The sequence below is a fragment of the Haemaphysalis longicornis genome, unplaced genomic scaffold (genome assembly GCF_048455015.1).
Source record: "Haemaphysalis longicornis isolate Haplotype H1 unplaced genomic scaffold, Haemaphysalis longicornis Haplotype H1 scaffold_1, whole genome shotgun sequence".
Taxonomy (NCBI): Eukaryota; Metazoa; Arthropoda; class Arachnida; order Ixodida; family Ixodidae; genus Haemaphysalis; species Haemaphysalis longicornis.
The window spans coordinates 110219551-110238354 of NW_027526203.1; the positions used below are offsets into that span (position 1 = coordinate 110219551).

General features: G+C 46.8%; 1 long non-coding RNA gene across 2 annotated transcripts in view; it reads left to right on the forward strand.

Annotated features, from left to right (window-relative positions):
• The first annotated feature begins 2649 nt into the window (after positions 1-2649).
• Positions 2650-18804, forward strand: part of LOC144179135 (uncharacterized) — a 34464-nt gene continuing 18309 nt past the window's right edge. The window contains exons 1-3 of one of the 2 annotated variants that reach the window (XR_013324160.1): positions 2650-2900; positions 7211-7493; positions 14730-14817. This is a non-coding gene — a long non-coding RNA (uncharacterized LOC144179135). The remainder of the gene's footprint in view (positions 2901-7210; positions 7494-14729; positions 14818-18804) is intronic. The other variant, XR_013324158.1, reaches the window with a different exon arrangement.

Here is an 18804-nt window from a genome sequence, read left to right on the forward strand (position 1 = left end):
CTGAACCTAGATGGCGCCACCATATTTTCTGCCTTTTTTTTTACCGTATTTGAACCTGGCTTTTTTTTTTTGTTCTGGGAAAAAATCGTTTCGTGAAACATAGTGCTCGCTCGAAAAATATGGTCACGTCACCGTTGCTTGCGTCAATTGGCCAGTGTCGCCTGAGACAACCCCAAAGCCCCGCAGTGCTGTGCAGCTAAACCAAGCACAGTGCGCGTAGTACTAACAGCAGTACGCTTCAGTACTTCTATGTTTACATGTGCTTTCGTAACTTCCACTGTTTGTCCCACCATTCTTATAGCTTTAAAAAGAATGTGCCCTAAATTTATAAGCACAAATAGTTCGTTCTCCAAGCTTATAAGCTCAGCCTAATTTGCGTTTGCTTTTGCCGGCCTCCGCCAATCGCAGAGCAGGCTGGTATGACATCATAGGTTCTGTTGCGGGAAATGACCGAGTGGGTCGCATGGCCATTCCCTTTTTTCCTAATTATAAAGCTTATTTGAGCAAAGTTTACGTTAAAACTGGTGTCAGTATGATTCTAACGAGGCCGTATTTTGAATGAACCAAACTTGTGTTTTGTCTTCATGGCTCCTTTAAGAACAAGAAAATGATAAAGAAATCCCGGGTGATCTCCACTAACGTGAAACCTGGGGAGGGGCGAAGTGCGCGTGACTATGATGAGCGTTCGCTTAAGACACAGTTCGCAGTCCCTTCCTGAGACGCACTTCGCGCCGCCGACGCAGGGGCTCATATTCGCTGCCGTCAAGGGAACCCACGAGTAAATGCTGCCTCAGCGCACTGCTGCTGCGCCAAAATATCGAATTAGGGCGTAGTGTACTCGCCAGCCAATTTTTCTTATTGTATGAATCCTGCACTCCGCTCCCGACTGGAAAGGCTGATGGAAGGAATGGGGCGGACCTTTTACGCCTCCACACCCCGCAGAAAGATCACGCGAACAGAAAACGACCCTGTCAGTGCGCGTTCCCGCCGTTGGCGTGTCTCGGTACACATTAGAGTCTCCTTCACAGAGGGGAAGGACACTGAGTTTCTTTTAAAGCGGAAACTTCCTTTGTGGGACTAATGGCGTCCTGTCGAAACTCGATGCATTTCCTCATAGGCTGGTTGGCCGACCGGAAAACTCTCATCGAAAATTTAAAAAGAGGTCCTGGGGCCTTCATATTTTGATATAGGACGGCTTATATTGCTCCTAAAAATGTCTTCCCAGCAATGCATTCGTGTTTTGTAGTGAAGCCGACTTTCAAAGAATGGATGTCAGCTTGGCCTTTGTAAGGTGGCTTCCCCACATTGCTTGTTCTGCAGGGAAGCATGGCCATCTACGGAGGGAGTATGAGGAGGGAGAAAAGTATGATCAAAAGTATTATGAAACAAATTACACGAGAATTACCCTCTAAGACGACTGACTACATGCGCGGAACCGAGCTTCTGTTGTGTTAAAACGGTCAGTTTAAAATTGGGAAAAAGGAACGGTTTTAGAATTAACTTTTTTAGATTGATTCTTTTCCATTGTTTAGGAGGAAGTCTAATCGTAAAACAACATTGTGCTTAACAGTTCATTCACGCTAGCTATGCATTTCGGTGGCTGAAACCTGCAACGGGGACTGTGAATCAATGCGCCAGCCAGAATTAGGTTCGCATGCATGACGCCGCCTTAAATCCGATCGGGTTCCAGACCATGTACATTTCAAGCAGATATACGCTGCTTAAAATGCACAAACCAATTAAGAGGCTTGCAGTAAAGAAAAATGTAAGTTGTATTAACCAAAATGCCAGACAACTGCAGTTATTGCGCGCTAGCGAAGCCCCAATATTGTCTGATTGACTGTCTGATTTTCAACCTTCCGTTTTCTAATTTTAAGCTTAGCAACAAACCAATGCCAGCGGTACGAATATATGACGGGCATAAAAGCGAAACAAGTAGTGCTATGGCTGCTCTAAAATAGCAGGAGCAGGAATAAGATCTCCGTACTGAAGGGGCCGATAAACCGTCCGGTTTTTTTTTTTTTTTTCATCGTAGAACACGCCCGTCAAATTATGGATTTTTCTATAGATTACCGGGCCTTCTCATTGGTTAAACGTGCTGCGCAGAGGACCAGGAAGCTAAGGAAACGTTGGCGAAATGCGGAAGTGGGAATCTTGGTACTACCCACCTAAAACAGCGGGTGCGCTAGCTCCAGGTAGACACCTCAGGTAACATATTGACCGAATGACGAAGTTTCAGAGGTAAACTTGACGGCAGGGAGGGCGGGGAAGGGTTCAGTGGGGGTCGGCGCTCCCTTTTCGCCGGAGCCCTTGGCGACCGCCCTGGTAGTCCATCCATAAGACCGGCACTGAATGCATCGGCACCTTAACCGTGGCTCAATGCTAATTTCAACTAGTGCGCTACGGTTGCATGCAGCTACAACCGATACCGCATAAATGCTTCAGCCAGCGCGATCAGAGGCGGCTAGCGCGGCCTTGTCGTTTCAATCTGTTTATTTTGGTGATAGCCACTGCCAGACTGTGCTGCTTGCAACATTGCAACAGTTGCAATGTTCCTCTGCTCCGCTTGCTTGCGCACAAATAGGCGTTTAAATTCTCGTGCCAGCGCGCCAACGCACCCGATTGCCGCGACCAAACTTGCCCTGCCGGCACAACTGTGAAGCCGCGATGTAAACACACCGCCAGATTGGGGACTGGAGAGGCGCGTGTTGTTCCGATGGTTCCGTCGTGGTAAACAACATAGGAGTACGAACATCGGTGCGTAAGCTTGAAGCCTCGCCGTGGGCCATCGTTTTCTTGTTTGAAAAGAAGGAAGGGAAAACGTTTTCATGTGCTCCTGTCACACGAGGAACGGCCGCTAGCAGCATTTGGATACGGCGGCAGCTGTGGACATCTCGCTGGTAAGTCGCCTGTCATCTTTCGATGCGTTTGTCAAACGCATGGTCAGACTTTTTTAATAGGGTTAACTGCGAAGTCCCCATGCCGGCACGCAGCACGTGCACGCACAAAGAGAAAAGCGCACACTGTCGTTTTATTTTACTTGTTCGTGGGTTTGGGGGTCATAAATTCGGGTTCTGTCGTGGGCCGGTTCGTAACAAAGACATGATCGTTCGTCGTGCGCGGCGTCGTTTCAAAGTAGCCTGGGAATTAATTACTTTGCTCTGGCGAAAATCAAAGCAGTCAGAGGGATACGGGAAGGAAGGTGGAGGAGATGCTGATATTTCAAAGGAAGCAAATGAAGGGGTTAATTAACAGCGACGGAATACGACGACGCCTTGTTAATCAATCAGAAGCTTTTAAGAAAGCTCCGTCGTATGATGATGATGATGATGCCGTGGTGCCTTCCCCCACCCCCCTATTGTCATTGACACCTTTTCCTCAGTCTCTCACTGACGCTGTTCGCGAGCTACTTTGCAGTGTCGCATGCTTAGTTCGGGAAACTGCCGCAGCCTGCACTTCCCCCGCCGAGTCCTCGAAGCCAAGCGCTACTGCTAGTGCTGTCTGAGGCACATACTCGCCAAGTTCGTCGCACTGAAGCACCAGATGTTCGATCGTTTCCTCGGAGTTCCCACACGCACGGCACAGCACACACGTCACTGTCGTGTCGAACACCTGTTGCCGCTTCAGGGTGCGCAGCGCCCCTGCTCTAGCCTCGAAAAGCAGGGCGCTCCCGACGCTATTATCGTACGGGCGGACCGCTTTGATGGAGTTCTTGTGTTCACGGTAGAGGGACAGAGTCTCCTTATCGGTCAGTGCTAGCTGCCATGTCTCGTCTTCCACCTCTCGGACTCTTTGTTGCACTGCCTTGGCGTATGCTCCGACTGATTGCGCCAGGATGGGGTCTCGTATGATGCCGAACTTTTGCTCCAGGTGGTAGATCCGCCGAGTCCATTGTGTGCGAAGACAGGTTGCCGACAAGTAGTCAAAGACTCTCCTCGCCCATCTGTCCCGGTGCATGTTCAACAGGCGGTTGTAGAAGTCCAGCTTGCTTGAGGCCTCCTGAGCAGCAAAGCTGGACCACCCTAAGTCCCCTTGGACAGCTTTGTTAGCCACCCTGCCATGGCATCCAACGGCCATTCGGCCGACTTCTCGTTGTCGTCTCTCAAGTACATCGCGGCCTCTCGCCGACAGGCACACCACCGCGTTTGCAAATGTCAGGGCAGGAACCTGAACCAGTTTCCACAGGTCTCTGATCATTACAAAGTGGTTGCACCCCCATAGGCACCTGCGTCGCATAGCAGCCCCGGCAGTCCGGGGCTGCTTCCTCTGGCCAGCCACGCAGCTGGAGAACCGGTCGAGCTGTGCTGCGCACGCTTCACCCGTCAGCTGCCCCGTGCGCGCGCAGAGCTTGTGCGCAGGCTTGCTCCCGAGCTGTTGACCGTCCGGCCGCTCGCTGGACGGCTGCAACGTCATTGTAATGGCCGCGCTCTTCTCGATTTTGGTTTCAAAATGGCCGATTTTTGCTGGCCGCTTGCGGTGTCCGCGCGCGTATTTCAGCAGTTGTATTTTGCATCTTGCTTTATTTTTAGGCAGACTATACGGAAATAGTGTTTTCAAGAGGTCGAAATTTTGAGTGCAGTTGGCCGTTCATGATGCCCCAACAACTAGCCCACCAAGCCACCCCCATGAACATCAAAGGAAGCGTCCTGCAAGACGAGAAAAGGAACGTAACCCGCCTGCGTTTCTCCACATCTCTGGCCAGAGCCGCACATGAGTATGTAAAGGAGATGCTATGAGCCCATCCATCGATTCAATGCACATAGAGTAGACCACGACGGCAATGTGGGTCAAACCCAGAATGTTCTTATTCCCTTTTGGATGATAATGAGGGGGTCTGTAAAGAATTGTTGCCGGTCAATCGCTGGCAAAGGCCACGTAATTCAAAACATTATTTTTCGTTGCTCCTAAGGAAGGGAACTGAGGTTGCCATAGCACGACAGATGTCTGCCGGGCATAAAAAGGGAAAAATTTTTCTTAGAAATGCGCTAACTCTTTCGTTGGTAGTAACTGTGTCATTATCAAGAGTAAGATCGAACACAAAAATTACGTGAATCATCTGACGCTCGATTTTGACACGGAGCCGGCCGATACAAGAAATGTGATACTGTGTTTTTACGTGACGGATATTCCTACACTCGCGTTAACGTTAGCTAAGGAAGGGGTGTGGCCTGCAGCATTGGCAAGTTTGCAAGAATAACAATTTCAGCTAGCGATTTTTTCTTTGGCGTGCAATCACGAGTCATTTAGTTGCCGTGAGCGATGTTTACGTTAGTTAACAACACTGTAGTAGCAGCTGCTGCTACAAATTAGCTTATGCAACAATCATGCTTGTCAGCACTGTCAAAAAATACATCAAAGTGTCGGATTCTGAATGACTGTATCACATTCGCCCATTTTCTCACTTCTGAAAAAAAAAAGTATTTTCTGTCCAAGTGAAGGACTTCCCTGTATGAAGAGCTGTGTTATGACAGATGACCATACTTGACGATGCAGCCTGTTACAAATTAGCTTTGGATGAAACACCGTGAGGGAAATGGGCGGGGTTCCACAAGTATAATTAAAACAGTCGGTGCCTGTCCAGCATAAATTTATTATTCTCTAATGAGATTTTCTTCTGCAGATTCTGATACGTGATACAGATTTGAATGACTTCGTGGATCTTTAGGCAGGGCAGGCTGTGCTGGGCAAGGCAAAACTGAAGCTGGCAAGGAAGTTGGCCCCCTCCAGCAGAAGTGGGTATCGCCCCTACTGCACCGGTTAGCTGCAATTAGGAGGTATTGACTCTATTGGACCACTTAGCTTCAATTAAAATGGCACAAAACAGTGAAATTTAATCGGATTTTTTTTAGTTAACCTATACGATACCTGTGGAGAGACGAGCCTGGTTTCACCATTTGAAGTTTGGACACCACAGGTCGTGCAGAAAAATATATGCAACACCAGTTTTTACGCTATTGGCATCTCATATCTTAAAGGGGTGCTGACACCAATTTTTGGTGTTAACGCAGTGGAACATACTTCAATTTGATCTGATTTATCGCGCCGACGGAACATCACGCGGAGTGGCGTACAGCAAATGGACATCAGCGTGACATCACTCCCCAAGAGGGAAAAGAAGTGACGTGCCGCCTGCCTCCGACGCTCGTCAGAAACTTGTGATGTCATTTCACGCGTGCGACCGGGCAAGTGGCGATTGGGCGTTGGCGCGTTCATGAAGTGATATTCTTAACCAGAGCTACAAGCATAACCGCTGCCCAGAAAGGCACTCTTGCCAAATAAAGTTCCACACGCAGGAAAGGAACCAATAATAAAGCCCAGAATCGCAGCAGAAGCGGCCATCAAATTTCCACCGCAATACTAGGCCTAACGCCTTCAGGCACCTCATCCGCTCAGCTCCGGTAAGGTGGCTAGAACCTTAGCTCCGTGGTGGGGCGGTCAAAACATTGCCTCCTCCAGCCTTTTCAGTATTTTGACGTCCGCACAAAACGGTCAGGTCATTCCGTGATTCTGTCACACATGCCCTCCGGGCTGGAAGCGCGGGAAACCAAAACTGACAATTTCCAGGCCGGTCAATGTAATCAGTTATCGTGCGCTCAAGTAAGTGCTGTTTCGGGTTCACCAGGTCGTTAAGCATTGATGAAATCAATAGAAAGGGAAGAAAATTTTGGTTTCAGTAGTCCTTTAATATACAACTGTAGCTGCTGGGGCGAGTATATTTGTATTCAAGACACTTCAGTCGACTAGTGTAGGCCCTGAGCTTCGCAATTGTTGTGCTGCCTGTTATTGCCTTCTTATAGCGTGTAGAGCAGAGCCGCTGCATATTTTGTGGCTACTCGAGCAGTATGTGAGCTCTCTGGCATATTTTTGTCGGTTTATGCACTACAAAACTTAAGAAAGGTGTGTAGGCCGATCGTACCTTGAGGACATATCAAAAAACAACTGTGACTTGGTCATCATCATCAGCATCATCAGCCTGTTTATGCCCACTGTAGGGCAAAGGCCTCTCCCATAGATCTCCAACTACCCCGGTCCTGCGCTAACTGCGACCAATTGATCCCTGCAAACTTCTTGATCTCATCTGTCCATCTAACTTTCTGCTGCCCCCTGCCACGCTTGCCTTCTGTAGGGGCCCAATCTGTTACCCTTAATGGGCAACGGTTATTTTGCCTTCGCATTACATGCCCTGCCCACGTCCATTTCCTTCTTGCAGCCAGGCAGACGGACGAGTGCCAGGCTGCACTCCTGGCCACTCAGATTGGGGTTGGCATTGCCGTCCACGCCGGCTGCCCAGCGAGTAGAAGCACGAGCCGCGGCCTCGTGTTCGGGGTGGACCCTCCCCTCACCACCGAGGAGATCCTGGCCAACCTGGACTGCGAGGCAACGGTGAGCAGCGCGGTGCGGAAACCGGATGGCGCAGTGCTGCTGGAGTTTGCTGCCCCCTCCCCTCCTCTGTTCCTTGCACCAACGTCATCAGCAAATCTGAGGTTACTGAGGTATTCTCCATTAACCCTTACTCCCACCTGTTCCCAATCCAACGTTCTGAATACTTCTTGTAAACATGCTGTGAATAACATTGGAGAGGTTGTGTCTCCTTGTCTGACGCCCTTCCTTGTAGGTATTTTACTGCTCTCCTTATGGAGGATGATGGTAGCTGTGCACCCATTGTAGATATCTTCTAGTATTCTTAAAGAATTCTTGTCTACACCCTGATTCCGCAATGCCTGAATGGCTTGGTACGCTGCTCAAATGCCAGAAGAGCTCTGGGCGCAAGTTTCCCGCTCATGAGGGTCAGGGGTAATGGCTGATCACCTGGTGTCAAACATGAGTAGCGTTATTTTACCCCATGTATGTCAGATTAAAGTTTGGTTTAATCTTACTGTGTGCTTAATCTTACTGTGGCCCTGTTTAAAACATGAACGGCATAAAATCTTTCTTATTTTAGGAATGACATGGCTAATTAGGTGAAGCTTTTCTACGAAAGTGAGCCTCCATGGTAGGGTAGAGGCAGTGCAAGGTTCTGTATCATTAACTGTGTACACACTCACTCGAATGGGTGCAAGCCGACGCCTTAGAGCATGAAACAACAGTTAACGAAATCATGCAATACCAAAGTGTTTTCGAGTCAGAAACAGAAAAACTTGCACGTGTTCTGCAAGAACCTAATCCAACCTCGAAAATGGTAATGCTTGTTTGTCTCAAACAAGCCTCGCAGGACTTGTCAGGCCAAAATAGATGGTATAATCTCAGAACATACTTGCAAGGCTGCACTGTTGCTTGCGTCCAAATGCAGAACAAAATCATGGAATAAACCTTCTTGTAGGCACTGTCAGGGCTGTGCATTTGGCTTCCCTTTTTTTTGCCTTGCCCAATTGAACACTTTTGTATGGTGCCTGGGAACTTGGTCACCTTGACACCTACTAGGGTGTCTTGGTATTAACCACATGGCGTCAGTCAGTGCCTGGGGTGCGAATGACGTAGGAAAAGGTAGCTGATGCATGTGGTGTGACGTATACCGCGCTTGAGTATGTGAGTGTGTTCTTTTACCACTGCCACGAGTAAATGCAGCTTGCTAAAGGGTTGTTAGAACAACTGAGGTGTGGGCAGGGAGAAGGAAAAGGCCGGGGATACTGAAAGTGTGGAAGAGTGTCCAATACAGTGTACACAGACAGGCATATACCTCGGTCTGTGTGTGTCAGTGTGTGCATGCATACATACATACATACATACATAATAGGAATACTCCCATTGCTTTGTTGTATACTGATATTTTCATAACCCGTTTTCTTGGAAGAATTGTTTGAGTATGGGGTTTAACGCGCCGATGCTACACAGGGGATGAGGCCCGCCATAGTGGAGGGCTCCCAATTAATTTTGACCTCCTGGGCATCTCTCAAACACAGGTGTTTTCGCTTTTTGACTCTATCAGAAAGTGGCTGCCCAGTTTTTTCTCGGAAGAAGAATTAGCCATTAATATTTTTAATGAGTTACACAAGATTATATATTTCGAGGGCCTTCTGCAAGTATATGTGAAGGAAGTTTGTATTGTTATGTTCTTAATAAAGTTTCTTTAGGGAACAGTTAGCATTCTTTTTTCTTTTCTCGAATGACAAATATAAAGGTAGGTATTTCGACTGCCTCGTGGAAGTATAATGGCTCCTTTTTATAGTGAGGCATTTTGCAAACTGAATATGGAGTAAGCATCTTTCATCCAGTCTGCGTATAATAGTAAATGTTTAGATAATAGCACTAGTCGGTACTCATTTTAATTAGGCATCCTGATAAAATATCGGGATTACAAACTGGCCCGCCTCAGCATATGGCTGAGCAGTGGCATCAGGATTAATAGTTGGCATGCTAAAGGGACATAGAAGTGATTTGTAGACATTGTGGGGTTACTTGTGCGGAATAAAGTCTAGAGTCCCTAAACCGTGCTTCGACCACTGCAGTTTCATTTATGCTAATTTCTTTAGAAGAAAAATCATTTCAAGAGTGGTGTTCCCTTTCTTTATCCTCCTTGCCGATTTTTTGACGTTTTCTGTGATGCATGACGTTTTTCTAGTCTGGCTGCGGCTTGCTGTTAAATTTCGCTGACCACACCAGGTGGCTAATCGATCCACTGTTGGGCCATCAGAAACTGATCGGGGAAGCGAAAACTGAGCCTAGCCATGATTTGTGCTCTGATGACTCTGGCTGTATTTTGGGAGTACGCAGAAGGTGTTAAGCTTAGTCAGGTCCGTGAAGTTAAAATAACTCCATACAGCACGCATGCAGTCCATATTTCGGTTTACGACGCTTTGCTGATTTTAGAGCTCGAGCTTGTATGCATGCGCAACTGGCACGATTGTAAATTATCAAAGGTCACTCTGTGTGCAGGAGAAGGTTTACAATAGGGGAATTAAAATCAGCTGAAACATTCTGCGTAAAGCATAGAACCAAGGTACGAGAAGCACTTTGCGAGATGAGCACATGCCTCATCGAGGTCACACAGCTACTAAACTAATACGGAATGCTTGTGGAGAGGAAAAAGGGGGTAACTGAGGCGACAGGAGGGATTGCATGAAGGGTAAAGATGCTACAAGTTCTCAAAATTGTGCCAGTGCGTACTAGGGGAATGAGCGGATGAAAGGAAAGGAAATCCACAAGAAACAAATGGGCCATCTTTGGACTCCCGTCTTCTCAAGGTTTCTGTTTTGAGAGACCAACTAGGGAAGAAAGTTTAAGATAAAATACGTGGTGGAGGGGAGATCGGAGAAGGTTTGTTATTGTTGCACGCTACGTAGTACATTTAACAAATCCAAGTACAGTTAAACCTCGATATAACGAACTTCAATGTAACGAAACCCTCGATGTAACGAATCACGGAATTTTTTGTAACTTCAAGTGTATGCACACCATGTATTTTCACCCTCTGTGTAACAAAGTCCCGTTTGCTGGAATTTCAATGTGACGAAGTTTAATGGAGAACTAGGCACGAAGTTTACGTTGTAGAGGTAGATTTTGGGAGACGCAAGCGCCGAAATGGGGTCTCAATAAAACGTGAACGGCGACACGGGCCGCCCGATGCCGCGGATGTAGCGAGCCATGGAGTCTGTGAGTGAGCCCCTTGCCTACAAACTGCGTGGCGTGCATACACGGCTGGCGCACTGTTTCTTTTTCTGTCGGAGCTTAACCATCTACGCAAGCATCAGTGTAACCGGCATGGAGCATTTTCTTCCTGCAAAAACGCGCCCCGCAAGCTACAGGCGCGCTGACGCAGCCGCGGAGACCACCCGCGCGATGTGGGTAGCTCTAGCGACCGCTTCTAACTGCTCGCTGAAACGCAGCTCAACGGGCAAACGAGAGGGGCACGCGAGAAAAAAAAGCGGATAACGAGGGCAAAATTTTGCACTGTAAAACGTCTTGCGCGCCGCTTACGAAAGCGCCCATCAAATATCATCCGCGGTGGTAAGCCTAATCGCCTCCGGCGGGGCCGCCACCGTTTTGCCCTTCGAATTCGCTCATGCTTGTTGGGTTTCGTCGTTCCAGCAAGCATTTGTGAATCTTTGCGAGTAGAGCCACTAAATAAGCTACGCTATTTGTGAGCCTTGTGCACGCATTTTTTATTTTTTATTTTTTCACACCCGCGTTTGCGATTGACAGGAAGTGACTCGTGCTGCGCGCGGCAGTGGGAAGAGCCTGACCAGTTTCGCCAATGGGGAGGCACGCACCCTATGGCGGGAGCTTCGATGCACTCGGGGATGCCGGCTGGCACAGCCAGAGACGATTAGGCTTACCGCCGCGGAGGATATTTGATGGACACTTTCGTAAGCGGCACGTATGACCTTTCACAGTGAAAATTTCGCCCACGTTATCCGCTTTTTTTCTCGCATGCCCCTCTCATTTGCCCCTCGAGTTGCGTTTCAGTGAGTGGTTATAAGCGGTCGCTGGAGCTACCTGCATCGCGCGGGTGGTCTCCGCGGCTGCGTCAGCGCACCTGTGACTTGCGGGGCGCGTTTTTGTGGAGAGAAAACGCTCCATGTGGTTCACGCTGATGCCCGCGTAGACGATTAAGCTCCGATAGAAACAGAAACAGTGCGGCGGCCATGTATGCACGCCACGTTTTCTTTTGCAGGAAACGTTTCACAGGATGAACCCATTATAACCGCGAATGTCAATGTAACGAAATTTCTACGTAACGAAGTAAATACGAATTTTACCGACTTTGTTAGATCGAGGTTTAACTGTATACACGCACGGAGACGTGCGCGTTCATGCACATACTGTATTCATGCACATATGCGAGCATATTTACTCACATAATGATTGCACATAATGGGAAACAGCGCAAAAACAAAACTTGGACAAGAAAGACAACGGGACGAAGCGCTACTAGCAGCTGAAACGTTTAATCGTCAAAACACACAAAAATATACACGCAACCTAAGCCACCGCCAACACAAAAGTACAGTACAATCTACAATCTTGTACAGTCACGGGGAACAACCACCAAAAACACTGCATACAACTGAACCGCACGTGTTCAGACTCCGAAAGATGCACGGTACACTTTATCAGCCCTTATCCAAGAAAGCAAACTCGGCATCTGATAACAAAACAGAAGGTTGGCTGACACAGGTATTTTCCTCTTTTTTGATGTAAAATGCTTCCATTATCTCTCTTGTTGCCCGCTTACGGTGTTTGTCAAGAACGATGGTGTGCGGTAGCTCCGGATGGCACGCGCATTCCTCGTGGTTTTGGTTTCCATCAGTGAGCGTGAGTGGCAACTCCGGACGGCCCGTGCACTTCTTGCAATGCATGGCCAAATGAGAACACGGTACCCCTTTCAATGAGCTGTTATGCTCACGAAGGCGAACGTTCAGGCAGCGCCCAGTCTGACCGATGTACTTCTTTCCACACTTGAAAGGGATACTATACACAACGTCCTTACCGGTGGAAGGATGTATTTCGGTGGAAGGTTTTTTAGAGTTGCTGGCCCTCTATCTGAAGTCTACTCTGGTGGGTTGGGGTGGCAAGGTGTACGTTCAGAAAGCAGGCATTTGTACTGGGTCTCGTGTTGCTCCAGTGCTTTCTAATATCTTTCTATGCAGAGTTGACAGATAAATTGAAAATGAGCTGGTAGACAGGAATCTTAAGTTTTTTAGGTATGTTGATGACTATCTTGTTTTAGTAAAAGAAGGCCAAGGATGTGGCGTACTTGTGGATGTCATGAAGTCCTTCAGGAAAAAAGGTTTGGGCTTACATTGCACGTTTGAGGTGCCTAAGCAACGTGAACTCCAGTATTTGGATTTATTAATTACTTTCCTGCCAACCCACACTTGCTGGATGTACCACTCAAGGTCTACCAAGAAGTTACTAAGTTACGGTTCAGCCCATTCAAAGCTGGTGAAGAACGATGTCACATTTTCATGGATTAAATCAGCTTTGAACAAATCCTGCGAAAATTCCATGGAACGGAGTGTCGCCGCCCAGGTAGACAGGTGAAGGACAGCCGGGCACCCAGTTGACTCTGCTCATTTGGCTTGGGAAAGGAATCGCCGGGAGATTCAGAAGGCTGGAAGCGTGGCCCGCGGGGAGCAAATTGAAGTGGGTTCAGTTCCTGATAAGACAGCTGTCATTCCTTACCTACACGGTGTATCACATCGGCTGAAGAAAGTGGCTTCCAGATATGGCGTGCGCGTCGTCTTTTCAGCCCAAAACAAGGTGGCTAAGATTTGCCCTGCGGAGCAAAGGTTAGCAGACAAGAAAGAAAAAATGACGGATGGTTGTGGGATAAGACATGGCATTAAATTTGTTGAGTGCGGTAAGGACGTTGTGTATAGTATCCCTTTCAAGTGTGGAAAGAAGTACATCGGTCAGACTGGGCGCTGCCTGAACGTTCGCCTTCGTGAGCATAACAGCTCATTGAAAGGGGTACCGTGTTCTCATTTGGCCATGCATTGCAAGAAGTGCACAGGCTGTCCGGAGTTGCCACTCACGCTCACTGATGGAAACCAAAACCACGAGGAATGCGCGTGCCATCCGGAGCTACCGCACACCATCGTTCTTGACAAACACCGTAAGCGGGCAACAAGAGAGATAATGGAAGCATTTTACATCAAAAAAGAGGAAAATACCTGTGTCAGCCAACCTTCTGTTTTGTTATCAGATGCCGAGTTTGCTTTCTTGGATAAGGGCTGATAAAGTGTACCGTGCATCTTTCGAACTCTAAACACGTGCGGTTCGGTTGTATGCAGTGTTTTTGGTGGTTGTTCCCCGTGACTGTACAAGATTGTAGATTGTACTGTACTTTTGTGTTGGCGGTGGCTTAGGTTGTGTGTATATTTTTGTGTGTTTTGACGATTAAACGTTTCAGTTGCTAGTAGCGCTTCGTCTCGTTGTCTTTCTTGTCCAAGTTTTGTTTTTGCGCTGTTTTCCATTATGAACCTATACCAACAAGCCCACAAGCTTAACTCGCAGTTCTTCTTAATGATTGCACTTGCGTAATGATCGCACCCCTGAAGTATGTCATCCAAGTTCGATTTTTTTTTATTATTATTATTTCCTGCGCCATGAACGCACCCTGAACTAGCTGCAGCAATATGTCGTATGTGTGCAAATTCTAGCTGATGATGATCCTGCTTACCTCTGTTTCCTTCCCTTTCGAAGAGGACATAGATGCGTCATTGTGGCAGGCTTGCCGATATCGGCAAGCATGCGTTCAATATTGATGAGGAAGAAACTCTCACTAAACGCAGATAATATACACACAGGACAAAGAAAAAAACGCGCTTAGGTTGCTGAGTCAGCCGCCATGACTTTTGATGTCCCGCCCTGTAACAGTGGCAGCCACTCTGTTGTCACCTCTTAGCTAACTCGTACCAGTGCGTTCGGTAATTCCTGAAAACAGGACATTTTGCGTCGCTTTGCAAAGTGTGGCGGCATTGTGCAGAGTTTTTATTATGTTTTTTTTTATTATTTTTATTATGTTCACGAGAACTATCGTAAAAATGTTTACCCACAACTTGCTTCCATTTTCTGTGGTCAAAAGTGTTTTGCGAAAAATTCACCCTGTGTAATGAACGCACCCCTAAATTTATACCAAATTTTTCGAAAAAAAAAGTGTGATCATTACGCGAGTAAATGTGGTACATGCCAGGCACACATCAGGTGTTTTAATGCGTAGATAACTGCTGTGTGAATCATTTGTTTTGTAGGCCCTTTGCATCTTAGGTGTTCATCCCCTGTTGCAGGTACCCAGCGAACGAGCTGGATCAGACTGCTGCCCAGAGACACAGCGTTCGGCTACCTCACTGATAACCTTACGGTCGGATTGTTCAGGTGAGAAATGCATTTTCAAATCTTTCTGCCAACTTCGCTTTACAACTGTAATCTGAAAGTAGTACAGTCTACGCTTCTTGCAACGGACCCTTTTAACAAAGTGTACTGTTGGGGGAGTTGGTAGTTCATTGTAAAAGATGCTACAGCGCGAAATAAAACACGGACACTGAAAGATGATGGGACGAGCGCTGACTTCCAACTAAATTTAATACGATGAACCTTGCACCTTTTATACACATTCTTCATGTTAACATAACTACAAAAAATTCTAATCTCTAGTATTACACCACGAAATCACAACACGTTCAATGCACTTGGCACAATCTGTACAACCAACAATTCACGTCATGCGCAAAGTGCAGCACGTGTTCGAAAGGAAGTCTATCTCTTTTTTTAACAACGCAATAGACGCCTGGCTTACACATTTACTGCCGTGCTGTAAAATTTTGTGCGCTTCAATAATTTCCCAAGTAGTTTGATTACCGCTTCTACCTATCACCTTGCACATTTCAACCTGATGTTTGCATCCACAAGATTTGCAATGCATGGCCTAAGAACCCATTGGTTCCTTTTTTGACATTGTTGTCGTGCTCCCTCAATCGGTCATTAAAGGCATCTGCCAGTTTGACCGACGTACACAGACCCACATTTCCTCAGGGGAATGCGATACTCCACACGATCCACGCATGGGACGTACTGTGTCCGATGCCTTACATGGCACCCACGTTCCTTCGCACCTGTTTTTGTAGTTTCCTTGGCGAATTTCACCAGCTTTTGGGGAGCGCTAAGCGCTACCTTCACGTCTACACGGTTGGTGATCTTCTTTAAACCGTGAGACAAGCCGTGAATGTACGCGACAACGGCAACCTTTTTCCTCTCACTCTTGTGAGCAGGCCCGTCATGCGCATCCTTACGATGGCAAGATTTCAGGTTCCTGAGGAGGCCTTCTGCCACCGATACGACCAGGCGGAGTGGGTAGCCAGCCGCTTGAATCCGACTGACCTGCTCGTTAAAGGCCGTTAGCACGGCATGGGGGCACGACTTACTTAAGGCGTCCGAGACGCACAGCCTAACTATTCCCCTTTTTACCACTTTGGAATGTACGTTGTCAAAAAAAGAGATAGACTTCCTTTCGAACACTTGCTGCACTTTGCGCATGACGTGAATTGTTGGTTGTGCAGATTGTGCCAAATGCATTGAACGCATGCTAATTTGGTGGTGTAATACTAGATATTAGAATTTTTCGTGGTTATGTTAACATGAAGAATGTGTATAAAAGGTGCAAGGTTCATCGTATTAAATTTAGTTGGAAGTCAGCGCTCGTCCCGTCGTCTTTCTGTGTCCGTGTTTTATTTCCCGCTGTAGCATCTTTTACAATGGACCCTTTTAATCCGGAAAAAAATGTCTGCTGTGTCTGAAGTATGCAGTATCCAAAGAGCATAAAGTGGGAACTTTGGCCAGTAGTGCATGTAAATGCTGTGGACAATTTGTACTTTTTACACGGCTGCAGCATCTCCGCACAGTGTTCAGGCGGGGTAAATGAATCGCCTAACGCTGTTTTTGAAGCTTAGCACCGGCACTTGGAAAAAGCCTATCACATGCGACTAAGTGCGCAGAAACGCACACTAAGCTGAGCAAATAAAGCGAGAATATAAGTAGAAGCAATTACTAACCAGTTATAAAAATCAGTCAAGGCAAGCAGAATTAGCCAGGCTCTTTTCAAACCCTTAGTGACGAGGCTGGTTTACCTGAAACTGTTTGTCAAACAATTCGGATCCTTGCCTGACATTCCCCTGAGGCAACTTCTGCAGTTTTAATTATCTTAGTCTGGTCAGTTAACCAGCTGATACGAAATAATCTGATGGACAGCAGTGAAATCGAAAGTTAGCCCAATTGGACTGTGCACGGTCAGTGGCTGATTGCACACGATGAATGGGAACCATCCCCCTGCTTGAGGCTTTTCTTACCTTTTTCATCGCACAGAACGGGAATGATGCATGCATGGGAATAGTGAATGCCGAACTTCATGGAGCCTGAGTTCTTTATTACGGAAAAAATCTGTCTAGGGCAGACTCAACCTCTGGGCACACCCCTTCGCGTATTCGAAAGCGCTGCTTTTTAATCTCACCGGCTGCATGTTTTTCTGCAGCGGCCTTGTTCTTGACGGTCGGACGGACCGTCTGCTTAGACAGGCCCGTACTTCTGGTGATGTCCACCTGTTTTTCACCATATTCGACAGCGTTAATTATGTTTACTTTATCCGAGAGTTAAATCAGCTACCCTTCCACTCAGGCTGCTGGTCGTACAAAAGAAAAAAAAAATTGCTACCGGCACTGGCTTTGCTCGGCTGTGCCATTGACGTGTTCTGCTGCGGCAATGTTGCCCGACATAGTAGTTCCCTTGTTAAAAGAAACAAAGAAAAAGATTATCGGTTGTCGGCACCGTGGAAGTCCGGTATTAATGTTCAGTCAAAACAATAATGTCCACCCGAAATTTAGTCTGTTGTAGCCGATAGTCTGCTATAGCTGGGTCTGTTATGAGCAGAGTGGGTTCCACTTAAAATGCATGGGGACCAAATAAACCGACAGAAATGGTCGGTTGAAACCGGAAGCCTGTTGTTGCCGGATCCACTGTAACGAGCGTAGATTGTATTGTAAACCCCATCTGTGGAGAAAAGTAGCAATTTTATATATTTTTATTGTAGTTTGGCTGCCTTTGAAGCAATCTTGCAGATTGGTTTCATATAGTAGCAGTATCCTGTTTGACATGACCACACAAGTCAGATGTTACATTTTCAGGAAATTTGCATTCTGAAAGCTGGTTTGCTGTTGTAAAGTTGTAGTACTTACACAACCGGCCCAATCTGCATTTATCCTATTTAAGTAGCAATTTCATTTCAACTGCTTCTATTTATTCTCCTCACTGCTTTGTAGCAGTGAACTTATTATTAGAAGTCAAGGAGCTACCATATTGACTTGAACCTGGTCGACCCCCAAAATTCGGAAGATCAGAAAATGAAAACAGTTACCTCGAATGCAAGCTGAATGGAAAAAAAAACGCCCTGGTTTGGGACCAGAACATGCACTTTTTTGTACTTGCAGCGCTCATTGTACCGTGTTCAACACTCACTCGTAGACATCGCTGTCCCCTTCCCTGCTCGGCTCTTCCCACAGCGCGCTGTTCTCACTTCCGTCCAGCCTGCTTGAGATGTCGCTGTGGCGGCATAGGCCTGCACAATTAGCTCGGCCAGAATTCTGTCCCGTGCCACGGCAACCCTTGGGTGGGAGAAAGCGCGCTAGATGCGCCTGGTAGGTATGAGTTGGTGGTTTTGGAGCGTCAGGGAATAGAAGTGCTAAGAAAACACGGACCAGCGAGTAGACACACACGACGCACTAACTGCAGACACAGCTAAATGCAGACACATCCACCTTTTTTATCGGCTGCGAGGGGGTCTTTGATCAAAAACTTTGTTTTTACAGTTATGATGGTAAAAATTGGAGGACATATGTAGTTTTTCATAATGATTGTAGATATCAAATTTGTTTTTGTGTAAAACAACTACGTTTAAATTTATTCAATTTATCCGGACATTTATATTTGATTTTTGTCAGCTTTTGTAAAAGAACTGTTGGAGTGATGCAGCCGAACAAGGTACCAGTGAACTGTGCACAAATCAAGGAGTGCAATAAGACTGACAGTATCATTCTATCTGATTTGTGGCAGAAGTTACGACCGCTTGAAGTTTGGGCTTGGTAGGTGGGAACCAAAAAAACCGGTTTTGCCTTCCAAGCCAAAACTTCAAATGGTCATAACTTGTGCTACAACCTAGATAGAATGATACTGTCAGTCTTATTGCACTCCTTGATTTGTGCACAGTTCACTGGTACCTTGTTTGGCTGCATCACTCCAGCAGTTCTTTTACGAAAGTTGACAAAAAATCAAATATAAAAATACGAATAAATTTAAACGTAGTTGTTTTACACAAAG